Source organism: Pinus tabuliformis, chromosome 6 (genome assembly GCF_031772625.1).
Source record: "Pinus tabuliformis cultivar Carrire ecotype Pingquan chromosome 6, CPIR1, whole genome shotgun sequence".
In the NCBI taxonomy this organism is placed as follows: Eukaryota; Viridiplantae; Streptophyta; class Pinopsida; order Pinales; family Pinaceae; genus Pinus; species Pinus tabuliformis.
Window position 1 is genome coordinate 340,351,719 of NC_142292.1, and position 24,834 is coordinate 340,376,552.

Consider the following 24,834-nt stretch of genomic DNA (forward strand, 5'->3'; position numbering starts at 1 on the left):
ATTTTTGTAACAATTTTATAGGAGGCGTTACAAAGAGAGATGGGTCTGAAATGATCAAAAGAGAGGGGGTTTGGCTCCTTGGGGATGAGCGCCAAATGAGAAGTTTTTGTGTTTTCTCCCATCTTGTTTTTTTGAAAACGTTTTTAACCATCCTGACAAAATCTTTCTTTATTATGTCCCAATGTGTCTTGTAGAAAGCTATGGTGAAGCCATCTGGACCGGGAGCTTTGTCCGGATGCATGCTCCACATTGCTTCTCTAATTTCTTCCTCAGACACCTCCTTCTCCAGCTCACTGTTTTGCTGTCCACTGATTTTACTGTCAAGATGTTGAAGGAAATCAGCGCTGTCCAGAGGCTGAACATCAGCTGATAAGAGGGATTTAAAGTGATTGTGAGCTGCTTCTTTGATTTCCTCCCACTCGTTTATTTCTTTCCCTTCAGCAAGAATTCTATCTATTTGGTTGCCAGCTCTTCTAAGCTTGAGGTTGTTATGAAAGAAGGAGGTATTTTTATCTCCCGCTTTCAGCCAGAGGCACCTAGATTTTTGTCTCAGCTCCTCCTCCTCTTGTCTGTTCTGCCTGTACAATTCCATAAAAATTCCTTTTTCATGGACTTGTTCTTCCTCTATTATTTGCTGGTTTTCCTTTTCCTGGCTCCAGATTTCCAGCTTTCTATGCAGCTCGATTTTTTTGTTTTTCTCTGTTAGTGCATTCTCTCTTCTCCACTTTTTAGTTGCTGCTCAGATTTTTTAATTTTGATTCCCATACAAAATGAGGAGAACCAAAGACTTCGATTTTCGAGCTTTCCTTTATGATCTTGCTAAAATCCTCCTTGCTGTCCTTTATGATCTTGCTAAAATCCTCCTTGTTGTCCCAATTTTTATTGTATTTAAAGGGGATTGGCCCAAAGTTTTCGAGTCTGTCTAAAATCAGAACCACTGGCTTGTGGTCAGAGGTTGTGGCATGAACAATCTTGCTTTTTATGGATGAGAATCCTGCAGCTATACTCTCATGGATTAAGATCCTATCCAATCTTTCTTTGATATTTTGAGTTCCGGCTCTTTTATTGCTCCAAGTAAATTTCCCATTACATGGAGGGATGTCAATGAGTTTATGGGCTTCTATAATTTCTTCCAGAGCAGCTCTTGATGGGTCATTGAGATATTTTCCTCCCATCTTTTCTTCAATGTTCCTTATTAAATTCAGATCGCCTCCCAAGACCAGCTTACTTCTTTGGCACTCTTGCACCTCTGTTTTGACGGAGTCCCAACATAATGCTTTGTCCCTGTAATGGTTTGGAGCGTAAATATTTAACACTGTAAATTCTTCATTTGTAATTTTATTTTTGTGATCTGTTCTGACCCACCAGTTATTTAATTTTTGACTAGTGAGCTCCCATTTCCTTTTATTCCATATTGTGCCTATGCCTCCTGAAGCACCAATTGAATCTGTCACTATTCCTTCAAAACTTTTTTGTTTTTTCATTAATTTTTGAAAATCTTGGTTGGACATTTTGGTCTCTTGGATCAAAAAGATATCTGGCTGTTCTTGTCTAATGATATCTCGGGCTGCGTTGGATTTAAGAGAGGAGCCCAAACCCCTGCTGTTCCAAGAGACCAAAATCATTACTTACTTGATTTTTGGTGGGCCCCGCTCTTCTCCTTCTGCTTTTCCCAGCTTCCTCTTTGTTTGGCCAAAAAGGAATCCATTGGTTGTTGGGTACCTGTGGCCATTTCTTTAGCTGCTGTTTCATCTCTTATTTCTTTATTCGACTTCCTCCCTGCTTTTTTTGGTTGCTCTGAGGTGTTGTTTGATTCTTTGACTTTGTTTCTTGTGAGGATTCGGTCTATAGTGGGAGGAGGGGATGGGAAGTTCTGAATGGGAGAGTGTATGACTGCTAGAGATTTGTCTTGAGAAGGAGAACGAGGGGATGAAGGTTCTTCTTCTTCCAAGGATTCGAAAGGATTTGATGATGAAGGTATTGGCTGGGCCATGATGAGAGGAGGAGTGGAGGTAGCAGCCAGGTTTTCCAGGGGTTGTTTGGGGTTTGGACCTAATTGTTTGGAGTTTGTTTTCTTTCTCTTGACTTGTTCCCATGTGCCTTCATTTACTTCTACATTCTCAGTCGTTTTAGTTTCTTTTAATTTGCTACATCTATTAGCAAAATGACCGTATTCATGGCATACCTTACATTTGAATGGGATTTTCTTGTAGTCTAGCTATTGAATGTGAGTCCACTGGTCCACTTTGATCTTGATTGCTTTCGGGAGGCCCTTCCCCAAGTCTACTTCTACACAAATCCTGGCGCAGGCATGCATATTGTCCTTTGGTTCGCATCTGTCAATGTATTTTCCAATAGCATTTCCTATTACTTTGACTGATTTGTCTCCCCAACAGCGGAAGGGAGGTGAGGCAAACGGACCCAGACCAGAATTGCATTAGGGACATCCATTTCTGGATCGAAATCTGGGGACCATCTGTTCAAGTAGAGGCCTCTTGAATCCATGAAGTAAGGGCTGCTTCTGAAATAAGGTTCCGATCTTCTTTGGTTTCAAAGAGGAACGTATAGTATCCTCTACCACAAAATCTTATTGCTATTTTCCCTTGGATATTAGCGCTCCAGTTGCGCTCCACCCATTTCTGAACAGCTCTGGGGGAGGGCCACAGTCCAGTAAATTGACCAACCAATCCTCTTTCAGCTAGAGAAATAGCTGCTTTCCTTGGAAGACTAGGAGGTAAAGAAATTTCTGGGATATCAGCCAGTTTTTTAACAAACTTGGTTGCTGTAGGCTTGATTCTTGGGGCACCATTTTCAGAGATTAATGAAGCAAAAATCGCGGCTTGTTCATCAGTGTCATGCAGGTGGGAGGAGTCGCACCCTGCCATGAGGGGCGAGGGACGAAGAAGGAGGCCAGCAATGGATCTGGCAATGAAGGGAAGGCAGAGCCCAGATGCGGGGATACCAGGGGCGCAACCAGGGGGCCCAGCAGCAGGGGCTGCCAGGCGAAGGGCCTGCAGAAGGCAGCGAGAACTGAGGCTGAGCAAGGGCGCGCGGGAGCTCCAATTAGATATAATAGGTTTTCCATTATTAAAAGAAAAAAAAAATATTGAATTTATACTTTGGCATTACTCCAAGAGAAAGGTATCAAACAACTGCACTATATAACATTTATAAGATATTAGCAAGCTTCTATGATTCTTGTCCATTTTAAAAATTCATATACTAAGTAGCGTTTTTTGATGCTCCATGCGAAAGGATTTTACTAGAAATAAATCATTGTCCTTAAAAACCTTATATTATTATTTTTTATTTTTAAGTATTTTGTTATATATATATATGTGTGTGTGTGTGTGTGTGTGACAATATATATTATATTTTTTTGATTGATATTAATGAGGAGACATTAATATTAATAAACTATATAATATATAACTATTATAAATTTTCAGAGTAGTATGATATACATTATATATATATTTTAAATAAAAAATATTAATATCAAGTTAGATACCAACGAAGTTACAATAAAGGATGGTAAGATAAAAAATAATAGAATAGTTTGTATATTTCAAAAGATTTATGAAGTTACAACAAAGGACGGGAAGATAAAAAAATATTAGAATAGTTTATATATTTCAAGAGATTTTCTTACAAATTTCATAGACACATCATTATTATTAAATTTGTTAACGCAACTAGTTGATGAGACCAAGATAAACAAATTTGGATATAAAAGGTTGTCTTTGGATTTGAGAGAGGTATATGAAAGCACTAAAGGGATTTGTAAAGTAGTTGGCATGTTCGAAGGGTTTTGATGCTAAATGATTTTCCATAATTTTTTCTTCTTCTTTAATAAATATGTTGGCATTATGGCTAATGTGTTGTCCTTGATGGCAACCTACTTGATAAAGATATCAACATTATGATAACAAGATGATTATGCAGGCTAGTACATATGTGATAGGTGATATTGACAAAAGAATATCAGTTTAGAGATAGATGAATAATAAAGGTGATGTTTGGGAAAGTATACGTGGATCCTATTTGGAAGTGTCACGTACATACGCAGGTATTGTGAAGAAAATTCGCGTACAGAATCCACACCATGGTAATCTAGATACCAAGGGTCTTTACCATGGTATTGGACCATACTAATGAGAGTGACAATGGTTATTTGATCCCATCAAAGAATACTAATGGCATTACCAAAGGATTGGCCTAAGGTATTGGCTAAGACTAAAATCTATACAAGGAGATGGAGATCAAAGTGTTAGGTGTGCAAGTGATGGATTCTTTATGAACGATTTGGTTTGAAACGCGTGTGCATCACGGAGCAAGGAGAAGACTTAGATCTGAAATATCTAAAGCATGGTGACATACTTGTTTGATTTACTTATTGAAAATGTCTAAGTAACTAACAATGAAAAAAAAGCATGAGATATGGTATCGGAATTGATGGTTTATGCAGGAGTCATTTATGGTTTCGACCGGGCTAGCCTCCTGAGCAACAACAATGCACCAAGCTCAGACTCCCAAGGTACATCAAGCAAATCCACCATCTGTTTTGGGAAATCGGTTGGGTTATTACTACAAACTTTCTTACATGAACTGGTGCCAATGATCCATGCCCTCGTACAAAATCTCACTGGAAATTTGAAACTCCTTTTCCCTCTGAAACACATGCCTATGTCCAGATCTGACAAAGTTTCCACGGTTTCACCCACACTGCAAGTAGATCTGCCCATGCACAGGCCGAATCTAGAGTTACACTTATCTTTTGGCTCATACTCTGGATCAAAACCCATCTTTATAACGAACACGCCCTTACATCAAGTGGATCTTCCCATGCACATGCTGGATCTGGAGATTCACGTACTTTTTGTAACCTGCACCAGATCAGATTCCATAATCGATGCCCTTATCAGATTTACTATCTGGCACAAATATGGTCCAGAAGTAAAGGGACCACTTGAAGCACAATTTGTCCCGACCCCCTTAGATCGCAATGGGCCTCCTGCGAACTTTGTGAATCTAATCCAAAACCCACAAAATTGTGAGTTTGGTTTCGATAAGTGCCACTTAGGATCTAGATCAGAAAATGTAGTGAATGTTTTAAATGAGGTCCTTTCTGTTTTGGGTGATGGGGAGCCCCCACTGCCTACCCTACAGGTAGAATAAAAGATGGGGATAGTGTATCCTCGCAAACCCAAGAAGCATAGCTATGCTGGGCCAACATGGATGCTTTAAACAAAGGATTGGGGTTTTAATCACCCATATCTATCAGATCCAATATCCCTTACAATAGATCAACCCTTGTCAAGGATAGATCTACCCATTACAGATCTGGATCTGATACAAATTTTCATCAGAACCTTGCAAGGAAATACTGTCTGCAAGCGGATGTGGAAGGGAAGGCTGATACAAGAATTGAAGCATGAAATCCAAGTGCATATAGGCATATTAGTAAGTATGCAAAGCTTGATATATGCAGGAAAAATTATGCGGGATAATTACACATTATAGGACTATGGAATTATCTCAGATTCAACCATCATCCTCAATTTGAGGCTGCGAGGTGGATGTTCTGGAACTAGCTCAAAGGGAACGAGTTCCTTCAAAGAGGCAGTCAAAGGGAAGGGAGAAGCCAACACCAAGCCAACACCACCACCAGAACTACCTGGACCCTACATTATGGAGAAAAAATCACAGATATTAGCCTTGATAGTCTCTTTGCTTGAGGTAAATGAGCTTTATGCAGAATTCTATACTAAAGCTGTCATATGTAGATTCAATGGTTTTGGCCTAAATCAGATGCTTTACACCAATGGATCTTCTCCACATGGACAACGAATTGTGATATTCATCTATGTTCCAAGGGGTTTTTTATTGTCAAATTTGACACAATCAAGGATAAGGAATATGCCCTTAATGAGGGACCATGGTTCTGGGGCAACACAGGAATTTTCATGATCCCTTGGTTCCCAGGTTTTGATGCCACCACTATGGTGGTTTCTAAAATGCCTTTTTTGGTCAAGATACACAACCTCCCACTACATTTCTGGCATCACAAAGTATTAGAAGGACTAGGGAATTTGCTGGGAAAATTTCTCAAGATAGATGCAGATAGAGTCTCAAGAGGCATATTCACCTTCGCCAAAATTTGTGTTGAAGTAGATCTTAGTCAGGGATTACCTGATAGCATTATTTTGATCCATAACAATATACAATGGACACAACCATTAGATTATGAAAATACGACATTTTGTTGGCGTGGCTGTCAACAAACAGGTCACCTTCACAGTGCCTGCCCATAAGAAAAAAAAGACACTAGAAGAAACAAGAAACAATCACAAAAACTAAAAGGTTGGAAATGCACAAAGCCTCAAGCTAAAACAATAGCATAAGTTGAGACAACAAAGAAAACTGCAGACAATAATGTGCAAACTGTACAGATCAATCCAAAAAAGGATAACATTGAGCATAACTCTGCATTAACACAACGGCCAACAACCCCACACTGTAGAATGAGCAACAAAAGAAGTTAGTGGTAGAAAACGAATCCATGGATTAGATGGATCTAATCTTGAAAAAGAATATTTAACTAATACTAATGAGAATCCCATATCTATTGTAACTTCCACTCCCAACATTGGTGGTTGGCGAAAAGTGGAAAAGAAGAAAGGTAGGAAATAATATATTAGGTTTTTTATGGATTCTGAGAAATCAGAACCTTCTATTACTGCATATGCTCATTAGCATCTACAACATGTAATTTTTCTCTTTTTGAATAAAATTACGATTTTTCCAAGGGAAAAAAAGTAACTAATGATGATAGATTTGTGGTTGTAATGGTGTTGTTATTTGAATGAAGTATTCTAATGTAATTATGACAGTAAGGCATGCAGCGAGTAAAATTGTTTTTGCAGGAAAAATTTCCAGATATGTATGCAAGTTTATCGTAGGTTAGTGGCGTACATATGCAGATCTTCTCCTAGGTAGTCATGCATATATTCTACGAAGTGTTTTTCAGTATGTTCAGATATGTACATGGGTATTGTGAATGTTAAGCACATACATATGCTGATATGTTTTGTGGAGGTCACATACATATGTTAAGGTTTTGTAGTATGGCTAGTTGATGACATTTGATCATTTTTATTCTGATTGTTGTTGTCTATCTTTGATGTCTCTATTATAATGATCTGTATCTGATAGTGTTGATTGGGTTAAATATGAAATGGTATATTGATTGATAATGATGCTACAATATGGTGATCTATGCGTAAGTGATATGTGGCTGATGAAATGATATAAGTATGGTTCAATGATTCAGTGTTCATTATTCTGAGATATGTATGCAGGTGTGATATAGAGGAAGCACGTACATATGTGGTTTTTGCTCAAAATAGTAGTGTATACCTTTTGATGTATGTTTGATCATAGTTTGTAGTGACAACAATTGGTTTCTATGATGACTAACAGTGTATGGATTGGTATATTGATGAGTGGTTGTGCATTGATATGATTTGTTATAGATTGGTTTGATCTAGTTACATTGGTTTATTGTGATTCAGTGATTGGTTTACTTATGTTATAGTGATTCAGGTGGTTCAGTAATAAATGATTTGATTCAAAATTTGGTTTCAGAATTGTTACTTGGTATTAGGCTTAATGATGAAAGTGGGTCAAGTTTGAAAATATGATGAAAGGTGGCCTACAAGTTTGATGTTTTGAGTCAAGTGGATCCAGTATGAAATATTATGAAACATGGTCCACAAAGGTGCTGAGGGTTGGAGCCTTCAGTGAGGGAGTCAAAGCTTCCTTCCAATAGTAGTTAGTGAATTTTTGCAATGGGTAGGTGCTCCCTTATGTAGGAGCTGGTAAAGGAGATCAGGGGGTTGGATCTCCCTTCTAGTGGGTGTTGGAGAAAGAAAGAAGGTTGTATCATTCTACAGGTGGGTGCTTGCATACTGGTAGGAGTCTACACTAATACAAGATTGTAAGAAGTTTTCATTTACAATAAAAGAAAAAGACAAAGACAACGACAACGATGGTTTTCTCCCACATTGGGTTTCCACCTAAAATCATGGTGTTCATGTGTATTGATATGTTTCTTGTGTGTTGATGATCTATCTGCTTCTTAATGCTCATGGTTACTGTTTAATTAATGAATAATGAAGTAATAATGCACTGGTTAAAGATGAACAAATGATGAAATATATGAAAAGTTAGTTAACTGTATATGCGTTGTTTTCCTTTACTAAATTCACGTACATACGTTGGTTGCATGAATGACAATAGCGTAAATAAATCAGAATATGAAATGAAAAGTTTAAAGCGAGTTTAAAAATACTGATTCACTCCCCCTCTCAGTATTTTTCCTAGCAATTGGTATCAAAGCAGATCACTTCAGTTGAAGCTTAATAGCTTGGAGTGGATCAAGGACAATGGGAAAGAAGCAAAAGAAGAAGGAAGCTCAAAGGAAGAAGTCAATTTGGGAGAACAATGACAATGATGCATACGATGTTATGAAAATATATGCATTTATGGGTCAAGAACAATCTGTAGTAGAATAACAAGGTGAGTTAGAAACCATGGACAATAAATGTATGTTTATGCTAAGTGATGATAACTATCAAGAATGGAAAGAAGAGATGAAGTATAAGTTAATGAACCTAGGATCTGATGTTTGGAATTTGGTATGTAATGGTTGCAGTAAAACTTGAATCAAATGAAGAATAACAAAAGAATAATGTAGCATTAAATGAAATCATTGGTAACATACCCGATTCAACATTAGGAGAGGTTATGCACTATGAAACTGCAAAAGAAGTATGGGATAATCTGCAGGTCATTCATGAAGGAAAATCAAAGGAAGATTGTTCATTAGGAGAACCATCAAGTAATCTTATTTCTAAAGATGTGTCAAAAAATGAGTATGATGATAAATCAACCTTTCTTATGTCAGATGGAGTTACTGATTCATAAGAAGACAGGTTGGAGGAAGTTCTTAATCTTAGAAGAAAACTTGATTTTGCTTTAAAAGGATTAACAATATTAAGAATAAGTTTCAAGCATATGATAACAAGGATCATGTTAAATTAGTAAGTGGCTACAGTAGAATCTAAACAATATTGTGAAGGACTTGAAGCTGAGATCGTTTCTCTAAGAACAGATCTTGAAAAGTAAAACAAAAGAAATGAAGATACTTCAAGTGTTTGAAGAACAAGAGAATGGGATGAAGGACAAGATTATCAAATTAAAGGAGCTATTGGAAGAATGAAGAAAGGTTGAAGAAGGAATGAGGAAGTAGTATTTAGAAAAGGACGAACAATACCAAAGAATGGAGGTTGAGGTAAATGTTCTAAAAGGTAAATTAGAAGACAAGGATAAACACTTGAGAATTCAATATAGTATTAATATTTTGGATAACATTCTTAGTAGTAAAAGGTCTCCTTCCATTAAATATGGTCTTGGTTTTCATGAATTTGTAAAAGGAGAATCTAGTTCACATGCTTGGGCAAGGATTTTGAAGGATAACAATACAAAATATGAAATCCCTGTTAAAGAGATAAGAAGTCAATCAGATCAACATCCAAGGAAGATATTTTTTCAAAAGAGACTATTTGCTCCCAAAAATAGAAACATTAATCAATTCTCTCCTTTGATCAATAATGTTGAATGCTTTATATGTCATACTTATGGACATGTTGCAGCCAATTGAAGAAGCATATTGTTTTGATCTCAAGTAAATAACCACTTCATAGGAAGATCATAAACTCCCAGGTACTTAGGTTTATTTAAGGGATATTGCTTTGCTTGCAACATATTTGGTCACAAAGCTATTGGTTGCAATAGGAGGAATATGAAACAAAAATATTATAATTCCTCTATTCCCTTTTCTGTTCATATAAGATGTTATACTTGTAATAAGTTTGGGCATGTAGAAAAAGAATTCAAGAACAAGTCAATGGACCTCCACAGACAACATGACAAGCAATCATATAACAATATTGTTTCCAAAAGACCTGAGAAGGATGGATCCACCAACACTTCTCATAATAAGCAGAAACAAGAAGAACAAACAAGGTGTGGTCTTTCTCTGTGCTCATTTGAAGATGAAGAAGAATGGTACATAGATAACGGATGCTCTCATCACATGACTGGAGATAAGGAAAAGTTTGGATTTCTCAAGAAAAACAAAGATGGTAAGGTAATTCTTGGAAATATTGCTCCAACAAAAGTTATGGGAAAAGGTAGAATCAAACTTGAGAAGTATGCAAAAGTAATTGATGCATTATTAGTTCAAGGGCTAAAGTAAAATATTCTAAGTGTAGGTCAAATGGTTGACAAAGGACGTATAATTGTATTTACATCAAATAAATTCAAAGTTATAGACAATGAAACTTGAAAGGTTATAACAAGAGGATACATAAATCTAGACAAACTATATGTGTTAACAGAGAAAAATTTAGGTTTAAATAAGAGGTATAATTCCTCTTCTTCTTCAGATTCAGAATAAAAGAAGATAGTTCCCATTGCAATCTATTTTGTTTAAAGCATACTTCTAATAGTGATTGTAGAAGTGATGTAAGGTACATGACCTCATGAATAGCAGATGATGATTATCAAGTCTACAGGATCACTGATGTATGATCTTAGGGGGAGCTATGCATGAGTATCTTAGTGATAGTTCTCTAGGTTAGTTTGATATTCATTTGGTGATGCTTATACTGCTAACATTGCATTGATGAAGTAACAGTGAACAAGAACATGTATGGTATGATCAGGGGGGCCGTTGTCATGAAAATTTCAACATTTTACTTTCTGTGCACAGATCACATGAAGGACAGTTGTGTGTATATACGAGTTTTGATCTAAACATTCGTACATGTTTCTCTGAGATGAAGAAATAATGGGGCAATCTTAGGGGAATTTCTGATATGCTTCAATCAATTATTATTGGCTTTCTGGTTCTGATATTGACTTATTGCAGACTGTTAATAATGCTTAGGAATGATGGTTGGTTCATGATCGTTCATGAGATGTTGCAAAATGTTATTGATGTTGATTAATGAGGTGGATATGATCAAATTTGACAGTGAAGAGTTTGCACAGGTTCATGGGGAGCATCTGCTATGCTTATAATGATGCATTGTTGGCATTATGGTTTCTTAAGAATTACTTGTTGCATGATTATTTTCATGATAAGTACATATAATTGGTGATGTATAGTTGTTACTGTTGTTATTGGTGAAGATACATATGATGTTGGCATTCTGTCGTTAGTAATGATGAAGGCATGGATGATGCCTATATATTGCTTAAGTTTCACTTAGTGAAGTTAATCCTACTTGATACACTTGATGAAGAGGATGTGTATGCTATGGTCGATGATGATTAGTTTATGATTCACGCACTACTTGTTGACATTTATATGTTGTTGTCATTATGTCATCAATGATGCATGGGTTTCATGTGATGAAGTTATGGATGATGCCTATATCTTGCTTGTGATACATTTGGAAAAGTTGTTATGTTCATTATGATGTTGTCGATCAATCCTATTCCACTCAGTGATATATATGTTATGATCATTGAAAATGTTGATTGATGATACCGGTGATCAGTTATATGCTTTGTGATGCTGGAGATACTCTTGCTTCTGACATATGTTGTTGTTGCATCAAATTAATATGCATATGCTGCTTATGGTGTTGTGTTTCAAGAGATTAATATGTATTTGGTGTTCATGGATTGTGGCTCTTCCTACAAATGAAAAGAGCATGTTGACCTTGATGATATGAGGTCAAGAGGATGTTTATTGATATTCTACTACTATAGTTGATTGGTGACGCCTATAAGAATTTTATATTTGATCACATGTTGATGATGTTGAATATTGATGCTACATTGTTTTATCTTACATAGCTTCTTAATGATGAGGATGTTCAAACTGTTGTCTATGTTGTTGCAATTAGATGTTCATGTTGCAGGTTCATATATGGTGTATTATGGTTGTTGATGACTGTCATGGTATTGCTACCTGGTGGTCTGGGTGCAGGTGTTAGAGATAATCGTTCAAAACCAGAAACGATCTCTTCTAGTTCAGGTGGAACTTCTTCTCAGGTTTCCTTTGGAGTTTCAGTCATAAACCTCTATTTTTAGTTATTCTGCTATAATAGCAGAACTGGTTAATTTACTCGAAATATGGCAACTGTTTAGGGCTTTCCACATAATCAAAAAGGAAATAAAACTTCAGTTTAAAACCTTATCGCATCCGTCATTCCACAAACCTTTATTGCGTTAAATCTTCGCCGTTGATCTCAACACTCAATCCGACAGTTATCACTTCCATGATTGTTTGTATCAATGTTTCGAGCCATCCACCATGGCTCATAAATGCGAGAACTACGAAAGAAAATAACACACAAAGCACATCCTGATGATGAGCCACGGTGGATGGCTTGAAACGTCGATACAGACAATCATGGATGCGAGAACTCTGGAAGAAAACAACACACAAAGCACATCCTGATGATGAGCCATGGTGGATGGCTCGAAAGGTCGATACAAACAATCATGGATGCGAGAACTCCAGAAGAAAACAACACACAAAGCACATCCTGATGATGAGCCACGATGGATGTCTTGAAATGTCAATACAAACAATCATGGATGCGAGAACTCCGGAAGAAAACAACACACAAAGCACATCCTGATGATGAGCCACGGTGGATGGCTCGAAATGTCGATACAAACAATCATAGATGCGAGAACTCTAGAAGAAAACAACACACAAAGCACATCCTAATGATGAGCCATGGTGGATGGCTCGAAACGTAGATACAAACAATCATGGATGCAAGAACTCCGGAAGAAAACAACACACAAAGCACATCTTGATGATGAGCCACGGTGTATGGCTCAAAACGTCGATACAAACAATCATGGATGTGAGAACTCTGGAAGAAAACAACACACAAAGCACTAATTGTAGAAGCCTCAAAACAATAAGTTATTGCTTTCCTCGCTCGCAAACTAGGAGGATGATCTTCACCATTGATCAATCCCGCTTGATCCAATGGTTGACGCCTAATACTGCATGGAATTCTTGCCGATGTATAACAAGCCAAGCGCACATGAGAAAAGCAGTTTCCCCGTGCTACGTGTCGGCTGCTAAGTGGAATCATGTGAATTTTCAAAATACAACTTACCACCTTGAGACTGCTCCAGAAACAACTTTCATCTACGAAGATTGTCATTCTATTTCGTTTAACTTCTGCACTTGTTAGCACGCGATAACTGTTAGATCTATTGGATCTGTCGATTGGATGGTTCAGACCTTTTCCTGGGTTTCTTGCGTGTTTATTAGGTTTTCCTCATTCTACCAAGGTTTTAGCGCTTCTGCCAAGTTTAAACTATGTCTAAGTTATATTCAGGATATCTCTAAGTAAACTCCATGGGTTCAAAATACATCCCGATTAAATCAATACACAGTGAACGAAGACTTAAACGTGATAACAAAAGATTATATAAAGTCTAGTTTTAAAGGGCCAAACTGGAAATCAACAACATTCAAAAATATTTCGAAGGAACTTCAAACCTCTGGGATTGACCATTTATGCGTAGAATACACAGAGGCATAATGATTTCAAATTTTTACAGTCTAATCCTCCACAACCAAATCCAGCCAAATCCCCTTACAATAATTCAAAACTTACATAAATACCAGTACATACAAATAATCAGATCCTCAATCAATGGATCGAATCTGTCTAATCCTAGATAATACCTACTCTGCATGATATTCTCCTCGAGAATCTCAACTAAGTCTAAACTACTTGAATTAATTACAAAATCATTCAAATCCCTGAATTCTAGCTCTAATCCTATCTAGAAAGCTTTGTAAAGTGACAGCTAAAGGATCCCACTCCTTTGCTTGTAATTTTTTTTGTATTTTTTGAATAAAATCAAAGCCTTTTGTCTTCAAGCCTCATGCTCCTGCATTAGACTCCTGAGGACAAAATTCTTCATGGGCTCCTGTCCATGAGCTCTTCTACAGAACTGCCCAATTTTTGTAGCATGGCATCTGTCATCCAAGTAGCTTCAACAATTGGTTGATCCTTCCATTTGACCAAATACTGAAAATACTCCTGTCCCCTTGTCCTTTTAAACACTCTCTTATCCAAAATGTTTTCTAGCTGCAATGCCTTTGTTGTAGGTAACTGTTTTACCCAATCAACCTCTTGTTCTTCTTGTTGGCATTATGTTTTCTGGTATGACTGTATGTTACAAATGTTGTACTTGATGGCAACTCCAGTGGCAAGGCTCTCAGTTTGTTGAAAATTAAGAAGGACGCAGGAAACCAGTTCAGGAGGTGCGTACCCGCAGGTACACCATGCAGGGTCCGCGTCCAGAGACGCTGGCCAGCCGTTCAAGGGGTGCGTCCACCCAGTGCACACATTTCAAGGCAGAGAAAAAGCATGTGGGGGTTTCTTGTGTGGTATCTAGCCAACGGTTTTGTGTTTCTATGGTGTCGGCTCGTGGTATTGTTCCATGTTTTGGGGAGGAGCTTGCCTATATAAAGCAAAGGAGTTCATTTGGATTGAGCATTGTCTTTGGTTGAATATCTTATTTGGTGAGATCTAGTCCAGATCTAAGAGGGCGAATCTTCTAATGGACTGTGATCTCTATGGCGCATGATCAGATCTGTAGATCTGACTGTTTGGGTTAGTCTTGAAGTCTTCATATCATTTATATCTGAAGGGACGCAAGTTCAGTGGAAGAAGAGTGCGCCGGGACGCAGGTACTGTAAAGGGCAAGTGCGCCGTGACGCAGCACAGTAGAGAGAGACCTGCGTGGGGACGCAGGGCGATCAAGGTTCAGGTGCGTCTCTGAAGCAGAAGGACGCGGCGCGATAGTGTTTTCAGGTGCGTCTCTGTAGCGAAAGACGCGGCACGATAGTATCTTTGGGTGCGTCCTTGAAGCAACAGAACGCAGAGCAGTCAAAGAAACAGTGCGTGGGCACGCAGCGGAGCAGAAGGATATCTGCGTGTGGACGCAGAGTAGCAGAAGGTTAACGGCGTCGGGTCGCAGGCCACAGAAAGAAAAACTGCGTCTCTGTTTTAAGATGTTCTGTTGATTGAATTTCTCTATTGATAAGGTGTTCTGGGTTAGTTCTGTTGTTGCTGATCTGATATCTGTAGTGATCTATATCTGTTATGTACTTGTTGATTATCTGATGCTTTATGAAGAGAAGTAGGGGGTTGTAGCTCCCTTCCAGGAGTAGACTGGAAAACGAGAGAGAGAGAGAGAGTTGTAGCTCTCTGCAGGCTGCAGCTTGCGTACTGGTAAAGGACTGCACCAGTACAAAATCATTGTAAAAGAAGTTTCTAAATTGAAAGAAGATAGAGACATATTGCAGCAGGTGGTTTTCACCCACATTGGGTTTCCACCTTACATCTTGTGTTCTTTGGTGTGACTATCTGTTTTTCATGCTCATTATTTTATGGTACTGACATGCTAAAATAATTCAAAGATCAAATAAGGAAGATTTATTAAATTGCTAGATAATACTGATTCACCCCCCCCTCTCAGTATTATTTCCAACAATTGGTATCAGAGCAGGTCCTTCAGAGAAGCTTGATCGCTTGAAGGTAGATCATTCATCATGAGCAACTACGAGAGAGAAGCATCAATCAGGCCACCGATTTTTTATGGGACAAACTTCAATTATTGGAAGGTAAGAGTTACTGCATATCTTCAATCTCTTGGTACAGAAGTTTGGGACATTGTAGAAACAGGCTATGCTTTTCCTTCAGCTACTCCTACAGATCCAGCTGAGAAAAAGAAGTATGAAACAAATGCAAAAGCAGTCAATACTCTATTAGGAAGTATATCCCAAACAGAATTCATGAAGGTAATGCACTTCAAATCAGCAAAAGAGATATGGGACAAAATGGTCACGAGCTATGAAGGAGATGAACAGGTAAAACAAGCTAAACTTCAAACTCTCAGGATTCAATATGAGACTCTCAAGATGTATAATGATGAAAGTGTTGCTAATTATTTTCTTCGGGTAGATGAGATTGTTAATTGTATGAAAAATTTGGGTGAAGAAATAAAAGAGGCTATAGTAGTTCAAAAGATTCTAAGATCATTATCCCCCAAATTTGAATCTAAAGTATCTGCAATAGAAGAAAAGGAAAATCTCTGTGTTCTCACTATGTCTCAGCTACATGGAATTCTAACTGCTTATGAAATGAGAAAGGGAGGTCCATCAGACAGAAGGGAAGCTGCTTTTAAGGCATCAGGCAAAGAAGATGACTATGAAGCAAGCCATGTTCCAGAAGAAGAGGAAGAAGAATCAAATTTTGTCAGAAATCTTCAAAGGGGTTCTGGAAGGTTCAGAGGTAAGCTACCTTTCAAATGCTTTGCTTGTGGAAGAGTAGGTCATTATGCTGCAAAATGTCCTTATAAGGATAAAGGAAAGGAACCTGCTAGATGGAACAAGAAACAAAGTGCAGATAAGAAAAGCTACTACACCCATGAAGATAGTGATGGTTTATCAAACAGTGATGAAGATGAACAAGGTAATAAATATAAGTTGTTAATGGCATTTGAAGATGATGATTATGAGGATGCTGTAGATGTGAATAACCTCTATGATGAAATTACTAGACTCAAGAGATGTATAGAAGAAAAGAATGTGATCATTGATACTCTACAATTTCAAATTGATGAAAAAGAAAAACATCTTGAAAAACTAGAAGGTGAAATTGTTGGTCTCAGAAAAGAAATTGAGAAAACAAAAGCTATTAATCTTAAGTTTGTCAAAGGATCTGAAACTTTGGATGAGATTATCAATGTGCAGCGGTCTCCTCTAAACAAGACAGGTTTGGGTTACAATGGAGAAACCTCTCAAGCATCCACCTCAAAAAGTTATCTTGATGCGGCAAGAAGAAATGAGCAGAAGAACAATGAAGATAATCAGGTAAAGCAGGGACAAAATACAAACAGAAACTATCAGGGGCAATCCATCTTAACGGTGAACAAAAGCTACAACCAGCCACAGGTAAAATCTTCTCAGTTTGGTTCAAGAATAGATGAAAATAGAAATTACAATCAGTTGGTAGGTAGATTCAATAACCGCAGAAGCTTCTTCAATGGACAGTGCTTTTCTTGCCATAATTTTGGTCACAAAGCAGCTCAATGTGTTGCATATAAAACAATCATGACTAGGGAAGCTCAAAAACAAAGAAGTATGACAGGGATAACAAAAAGGACCTATAACAACTTTTCGGTTCTTGAAAATGAAGTCGAATGTTCTATTTGCAATAACTTTGGTCATGAAGAATCTGAATGCAGGAGCAGGTTTCAGCAGAAAAAGGAGCAAGCCTCAAGCACCAAAACATGGAGAATAAAGGAACCTCAAACAGAAAGATGTGGAATAGCATTTTATGTAGAGGGACAGGAAAATCTATGGTACATTGACAGTGGATGTTCGAAGCATATGACAGGTGATAAAGAAAAACTTGAATCTTATTCTGTTCTAGAAAAAGGAAAGAAAGTCTCTTTTGGAAACGATACTCCTGCAATTATAAAAGGAAAAGGCATTGCTCAGTTAAAAGGAAAGGTCAAGGCTGGAAATGTTTTGTATGTTGATGGATTAAAGCATAATCTTCTAAGTGTCAGCCAGATGTGTGATCAAAGGACCGAGGTTATTTTCAGATCGAATGGATGTCTTGTTCGTGATCTTGATACAGGTAAAACAGTACTCAAAGGCAAAAGAACTCCAAATAATCTGTACATATTTGAAGAAGGACAACAACAATGCTATCTGAGCAAGGATGAAGAGCACTGGTTATGGCATCGAAGGTTGGGACATCTAAGCTTCTCACAAATAAGGAAAGCATGCAAATATCAGGCAGTTCGCGATCTTCCAGATATCAAAATTCCTGACAACACCATATGCAGATCATGTCAGTTTGGAAAACAAACCAGGACTAACTTTCCAGAGAAGGAAGGATCAGCTAGCATGCCTCTTGAGCTAGTACATACAGATACATGTGGTCCATTCAGGAAAAGAACACCTAGAGGAGAGGAATACTTGATATTATTTATTGACGATTTCTCCAAGTTTGTCTGGTTAGGACTTATGAAGCACAAAGATGAAGCTTTCGAAAAATTCAAATCCTTCAAAGCCTTGGTTGAAAATGAATCAGGTCACAAAATTAAGTGCCTCAGATCCGACAGAGGTGGGGAATTTACTTCAAATGAATTTTTCGATTTCTGTGATGAACATGGCATAAGGAGAGAATTCTCTACAGCTAGAACTCCTCAGCAAAATGGAGTTGTTGAAAGAATGAACAGAACAATCCAACAAATGGCTCGTGCTATGCTTGATGAATCAGGAACTCCCGCAACTTTCTGGGGTGAAGCTGCACATGCTGTGGTTATTATTCTCAACAAGACAAATGTCCGGGTAAACAGCACTCAAACTCCTCATGAGCTCTGGAGTGGTAAAACTCCTTCGGTAAAGCACTTCAAAATCTTTGGGAGCAAATTCTATATCAAGAATACTGATGAGCAGCTTGGCAAACTTGAACCTAGAGCAGATGAAGGCATTCTTCTTGGTTACTCTCCACATAGCAAAGCATACAAGTGCTACAATAAAAGACTTGGCAGAATTGTTGACAGCATTGATGTGGTGGTTGATGAGAAGGGATACATTCCTAGGCAAGTACATCGGGAAGATATCGAAGAAGATGAAGGCTACCCTCAAAGACAGAATGATGAAGAAGAAGAACCTCAAGAAGAACCTCAAGAAGAACCAGAGGAGCAGACAAGAATAGAAGAGAAAACTCCATCCAGATATGTTCAGAAGAATCATCCAGAATCTCAGATTGTGGGGCAGAAAGAAGCAGGTGTACAAACAAGAAGAACAGTTGCAGAAGCCTCAAGCTATTTGGCATTACTATCCTCTACTGAACCACAAAATGTGAAAGAAGCATGCAAAGATGAATGTTGGGTAAAAGCAATGGATGAAGAACTTGAGCAAATCGAAAAGAACAACACTTGGGAGCTGGTTCCTAGACCAAAGGATAAGAATGTTATCGGAACAAAATGGGTCTTCAAAAATAAATTGAATGAAAATGGAGAAGTAATTAGAAACAAAGCCAGACTTGTTTGTAAAGGGTATGCGCAGCAAGAAGGAATAGACTTTGAAGAAACTTTTGCTCCTGTTGCAAGACTTGAGGCCATCCGAATGTTCCTTGCTCTCTCAAGTTTTCAAAACTTCAAAGTATTTCAAATGGACGTGAAATCAGCCTTTCTGAATGGAGACTTGGAAGAAGAAGTGTACGTTGAACAGCCAGATGGGTTCATTCTTGGAAATGATCCAAATCTTGTATGCCGATTGAAAAAGGCTCTCTATGGTCTCAAACAAGCTCCAAGGGCTTGGTACTACCGGTTGGACAAATATCTTCATCAACAAGGTTTTTCAAAAGGTTCAGCAGATAGCAATCTGTATATAAAAGTTGAAAATGACAAATTGCTAATACTTGTTGTGTATGTAGATGACATTATTTTTGGCAGCAATGAAGAAGCTATGAGTCAAAGTTTTGCCTCGGTCATGCAGAAAGAATTTGAAATGTCCTTGCTAGGAGAACTGACATATTTCCTTGGTTTGCAAATCCAACAAAAGGAAGGAGGAATTTTTTTATCTCAAACCAAGTATCTCAAACAGATTTTGAAGAAATATGGCATGGAAGATGCAAAACCAGTATGTACACCCATGGTCACAGGATGTAGTCTCAGTGCAAATGATGAATCTGCAGCAGTACATCAACCAACCTACAGATCTATGATTGGAAGTTTACTATATTTGACAGGTACCCGACCAGACATCATGCATGCAGTTGGAATAGTTGGAAGATTTCAGGAAAATCCAAAGGAGACTCATCTTCAGGCAGTAAAGAGAATCTTCAAATATCTTCAAGGGACTCAAAATTATGGCTTATGGTATCCTAGAGATATAGATCTTTCTCTTCATGCTTATACAGATGCAGATTGGGCCGGAAGCGTGGATGACAGGAAAAGCACAAGTGGTGGTGCGTTCTTTATGGGTTCCAGACTGGTATCTTGGTTCAGCAAGAAACAGAGTTCGATCGCCCTGTCTACAGCTGAAGCGGAATATGTTGATGCTGCATCTTGTTGCACCCAACTTCTTTGGATGATGCAGACTTTGCAGGATTTTCAAATCACTTGTACACCACCAATCCCCATCTTATGTGATAATACAAGTGCAATCAGCATCTCAAAGAACCCTGTTATGCATTCAAAAACCAAGCACATACCAATCAAGTACCATTTTCTCCGGGAACAAGTGCTTGAACAGAAAGTCAAGTTGGAGTATGTTCCTTCCAAGGAACAAGTTGCTGATATTCTCACCAAACCATTGCCCAGGGACACGTTTGAATACCTCAGGCAAAAGCTGGGGGTTGTTGATGCATCATCTTATTGTTGAACATCTTCTTATTGGTGGTACAGGCTCAGGGGGAGCACATAATGCATTGTTGGCATTATGGAGAAGGAGATCTTGGAAATAGCTGCAATATGTCTCTATCTCTTTCATGGTGGATCTCTGGTTATTTGTTGCAGATATGGAGGAGCATGAGCTTAGGGGGAGCATACCCTTTGCCCTTGATGTCAAAGGGGGAGAATGAAGCTGAAGTTTGTAAGGTTGCCATCAAGTCCAAAGGGGGAGATTGTTGGCATTATGTTTTCTGGTATGACTGTATGTTACAGATGTTGTACTTGATGGCAACTCCAGTGGCAAGGCTCTCAGTTTGTTGAAAATTAAGAAGGACGCAGGAAACCAGCCCGCAGGTACACCATGCGGGGTCCGCGTCCAGAGACGCTGGCCAGCCGTTCAAGGGGTGCGTCCACCCAGTGCACACATTTCAAGGCAGAGAAAAAGCATGTGGGGGTTTCTTGTGTGGTATCTAGCCGACGGTTTTGTGTTTCTATGGTGTCGGCTCGTGGTATTGTTCCATGTTTTGGGGGGAGCTTGCCTATATAAAGCAAAGGAGTTCATTTGGATTGAGCATTGTCTTTGGTTGAATATCTTATTTGGTGAGATCTAGTCCAGATCTAAGAGGGCGAATCTTCTAATGGACTGTGATCTCTATGGCGCATGATCAGATCTGTAGATCTGACTGTTTGGGTTAGTCTTGAAGTCTTCATATCATTTATATCTGAAGGGACGCAGGTTCAGTGGAAGAAAAGTGCGCCGGGACGCAGGTACTGTAAAGGGCAAGTGCGCCGAGACGCAGCACAGTAGAGAGAGACCTGCGTGGGGACGCAGGGCGATCAAGGTTCAGGTGCGTCTCTGAAGCAGAAGGACGCGGCGCGATAGTGTTTTCAGGTGCGTCTCTGTAGCGAAAGACGCGGCGCGATAGTATCTTTGGGTGCGTCCCTGAAGCAACAGAACGCAGAGCAGTCAAAGAAACAGTGCGTGGGCACGCAGCGGAGCATAAGGATATCTGCGTGTGGACGCAGAGTAGCAGAAGGTTAACGGCGTCGGGTCGCAGGCCACAGAAAGAAAAACTGCGTCTCTGTTTTAAGATGTTCTGTTGATTGAATTTCTCTATTGATAAGGTGTTCTGGGTTAGTTCTGTTGTTGCTGATCTGATATCTGTAGTGATCTATATCTGTTATGTACTTGTTGATTATCTGATGCTTTATGAAGAGAAGTAGGGGGTTGTAGCTCCCTTCCAGGAGTAGACTGGAAAACGAGAGAGAGAGAGAGAGAGTTGTAGCTCTCTGCAGGTTGCAGCCTGCGTACTGGTAAAGGACTGCACCAGTACAAAATCATTGTAAAAGAAGTTTCTAAATTGAAAGAAGATAGAGACATATTGCAGCAGGTGGTTTTCACCCACATTGGGTTTCCACCTTACATCTTGTGTTCTTTGGTGTGACTATCTGTTTTTCATGCTCATTATTTTATGGTACTGACATGCTAAAATAATTCAAAGATCAAATAAGGAAGATTTATTAAATTGCTAGATAATACTGATTCACCCCCCCCTCTCAGTATTATTTCCAACACTTCTTTACCCTCTGATGTGTCATCTGCATTTCCCTTTTCATACCTGTACAAATTAGCAACATTGAAAATTGGAGATATTCCAATATCAAGGGGTAATTCAATTTCATATGCGTTTGTAGAAACTTTCCTCAAGACTCTGCATGGTCCAATTTTCTTAAATTTTAACTTGTTATACTCCATTTTTGGAAATCTTTCCTTCCTCAGGTGTGCTAAAACCAAATCTCCAACCTCAAAATTAACTTCTCTCTTCTTCAAATCTGCTATGCTCTTGTACTTTATGTTGCTATCCTGTAATTGCTGCTTTACCTGTTCATGTATTGCTTGAACCTCTGAAGCAAAATCTTCTCCTTTGACATTTCTCATTTCAGCTTTTTCCAAGTCTCTTAATTCAGACACTCCTCTTGGATGCATTCTATAAACTATATGGAATGGACGCTACCCTGTACTCATGTTAGGAGAATCATTATTAGCATATTCAACTTGTGCTAAAACTTGATCCCACTGTTTTGGGTGTTCACTTGCAAGACTTCTCAGAAGATTACCCAAGCTTTTGTTTAAAACTTCAGTCTGAGGATAATAAGCTGAACTGAAACTTAGTTTAGTACCAAGTTTCTTCCATAAGGTTCTCTAGAAATGACCAACACTTGAATTTGACTTTCTTGAACTAAAATGTTTTTTCTGCTTAAGGCATCTGCTACCTTGTTTGACTGACCATTTATATGTTTTAATAAAAAATTAAAACTTTGAAGATATTATACCCATTTTGCAAGTTTCTGACTAAGCTTTGGCTGTTGCATAATGTACTGCAATGCGTGATTGTCTGAATAAAGTATAAACTCCTTAGTCATCAAGTAATGTCTCCACTTCTTCAATGACTGCACAACTACATAAAACTCCTTATCATAAGAAGAATATTTATTCTTTGATTCATTTAGTTTTTCATTGAAATAAGCTACAGGTCTGTCCTCCTGACTTAAAACAGCTCCAATTGCTTCTCCATTGGCATCACATTTCACTTGAAAAGGTTTGTTAAAATCAGGCAAAATCAAAATAGGTTTTTCAGTGATTTTTCTTTTCAACAGCTGGAAGTTCCTTTCTGTTTCAACAATCCACTTAAATGGTTGTTTATCCTTCTTGATAGTGTCAATAATAGAAGCATTGATCTTACTAAAATTCCTTATGAATTTCCTATAAAAACTAGCAAGACCATGAAAACTTCTTACCTCAAAAACAATTTTCGGTGAAGGCCACTCTATGATTGCCTTTATCTTCTCTGGACCCATTTTTAATCTATCAGAAGAAACAACAAAGCCCAAATATACCAACTCTTCCTTCATGAATGAACATTTCTTTAAATTTAGCAGTAACTTTTCTTGTTGTAGCTTATGTAAGACATAATTAAGATGTCTCATATGTTCCTCTTTAGATCTACTATAAACTAATATATCATCCAGATATACTATTACAAATTTACCAATAAATTCTTTCAACACTTCATTCATAAGCCTCATAAATGTACTAGGAGCATTTGATAACCCAAAAGGCATTACCATCCATTCATACAGTCCTTCATTTGTTTTAAAAGCAGTTTTCCATTCATCTCCTTCTCTAATCCTTATTTGATGATAACCACTTTTTAAATCCAGCTTTGTAAAATATCTTGCTCCACTTAAACAATCCATCAAATCTTCAATTCTAGGTAAAGGAAATCTGTACCTGATTGTTATTTTGTTGATTGCTCTTGAATCAGTGCACATTCTCCAGCCTCCATCTTTCTTTGGACTCAACATTGTTGGCACTGCACAAGGACTCAAGCTCTCTCTAATCAGTCCTTTATCTAACAGTTCCTGAACCTGTTTCCTGATTTCTTCATTTTCTGTGGGAGTCATCCTGTAAGCTGCTTTATTTGGTAGATTTTCCCCTGGAATCAAATCTATATGATGACTGATTTTTCTAATGGGTGGTAACTCATTAGGAAAATCGTCTACAATGATATCACAATAATTGTCCAACATCTCTTGAATTTCAATTGGAAAATTAGAAATTTTAGTGGAAGTAATAATTACCTTGGGTTTGCAAATCAATACAAAATTTACCTCATCCTCTTCAATCTGCTACAAGTATTCTTTTCCACTCAGCAATAGGGTCTTTGGATCATATTTTCTTGATGCATCCTTTTCTTCCATAGGCAACAATGTATGATTAACACCATCTTTACCAAATTTGTATGTGTTCTTTTTCCCATCATGTATAGCTCCTTTGTCATACTTCCAAGGTCTTCCAAGAAATATGTGACACACATCCATATGCATCACATCACACAGAATTTTATCTTTGTATTTGCCCAGCTGCAACTCCACTTCACACTGTTCATTTACTAACAACTGATGTCCTTTTTGAAGCCATGACACCTTGTAAGGTGTTGGATGTTTCTTTGTCTTTAACTTCAACTTCTCCACCACTTCTATAGAGACCAAATTATCAGTACAACCACTATCAATTACCATTTTACAACATTTTCCTTGAACCTTGCACACAGTCCTAAACAAATTCTTTCTCTGTACTGGTTCAACAACTTCCAAAATTGTTGGCTTTAACAAAACTTTGTTAACTACCAAATATTCCCCTCTCTGGTACAGTCTCCTCTTCTGTCATCTTTGCTGCTTCTTCTTCAGTCTTAGAAACAATTTCATTTCTCTGATTTGTTCCTATGTTTTCTG

The 24,834-nt window shown here is 38.1% G+C and overlaps 1 pseudogene; it reads right to left on the bottom strand.

Moving 5' to 3' along the window:
* LOC149258689 (ribonucleoside-diphosphate reductase large subunit-like) overlaps positions 1-24,834 on the bottom strand; it is a 46,568-nt pseudogene that overhangs the window by 14,318 nt on the left and 7,416 nt on the right.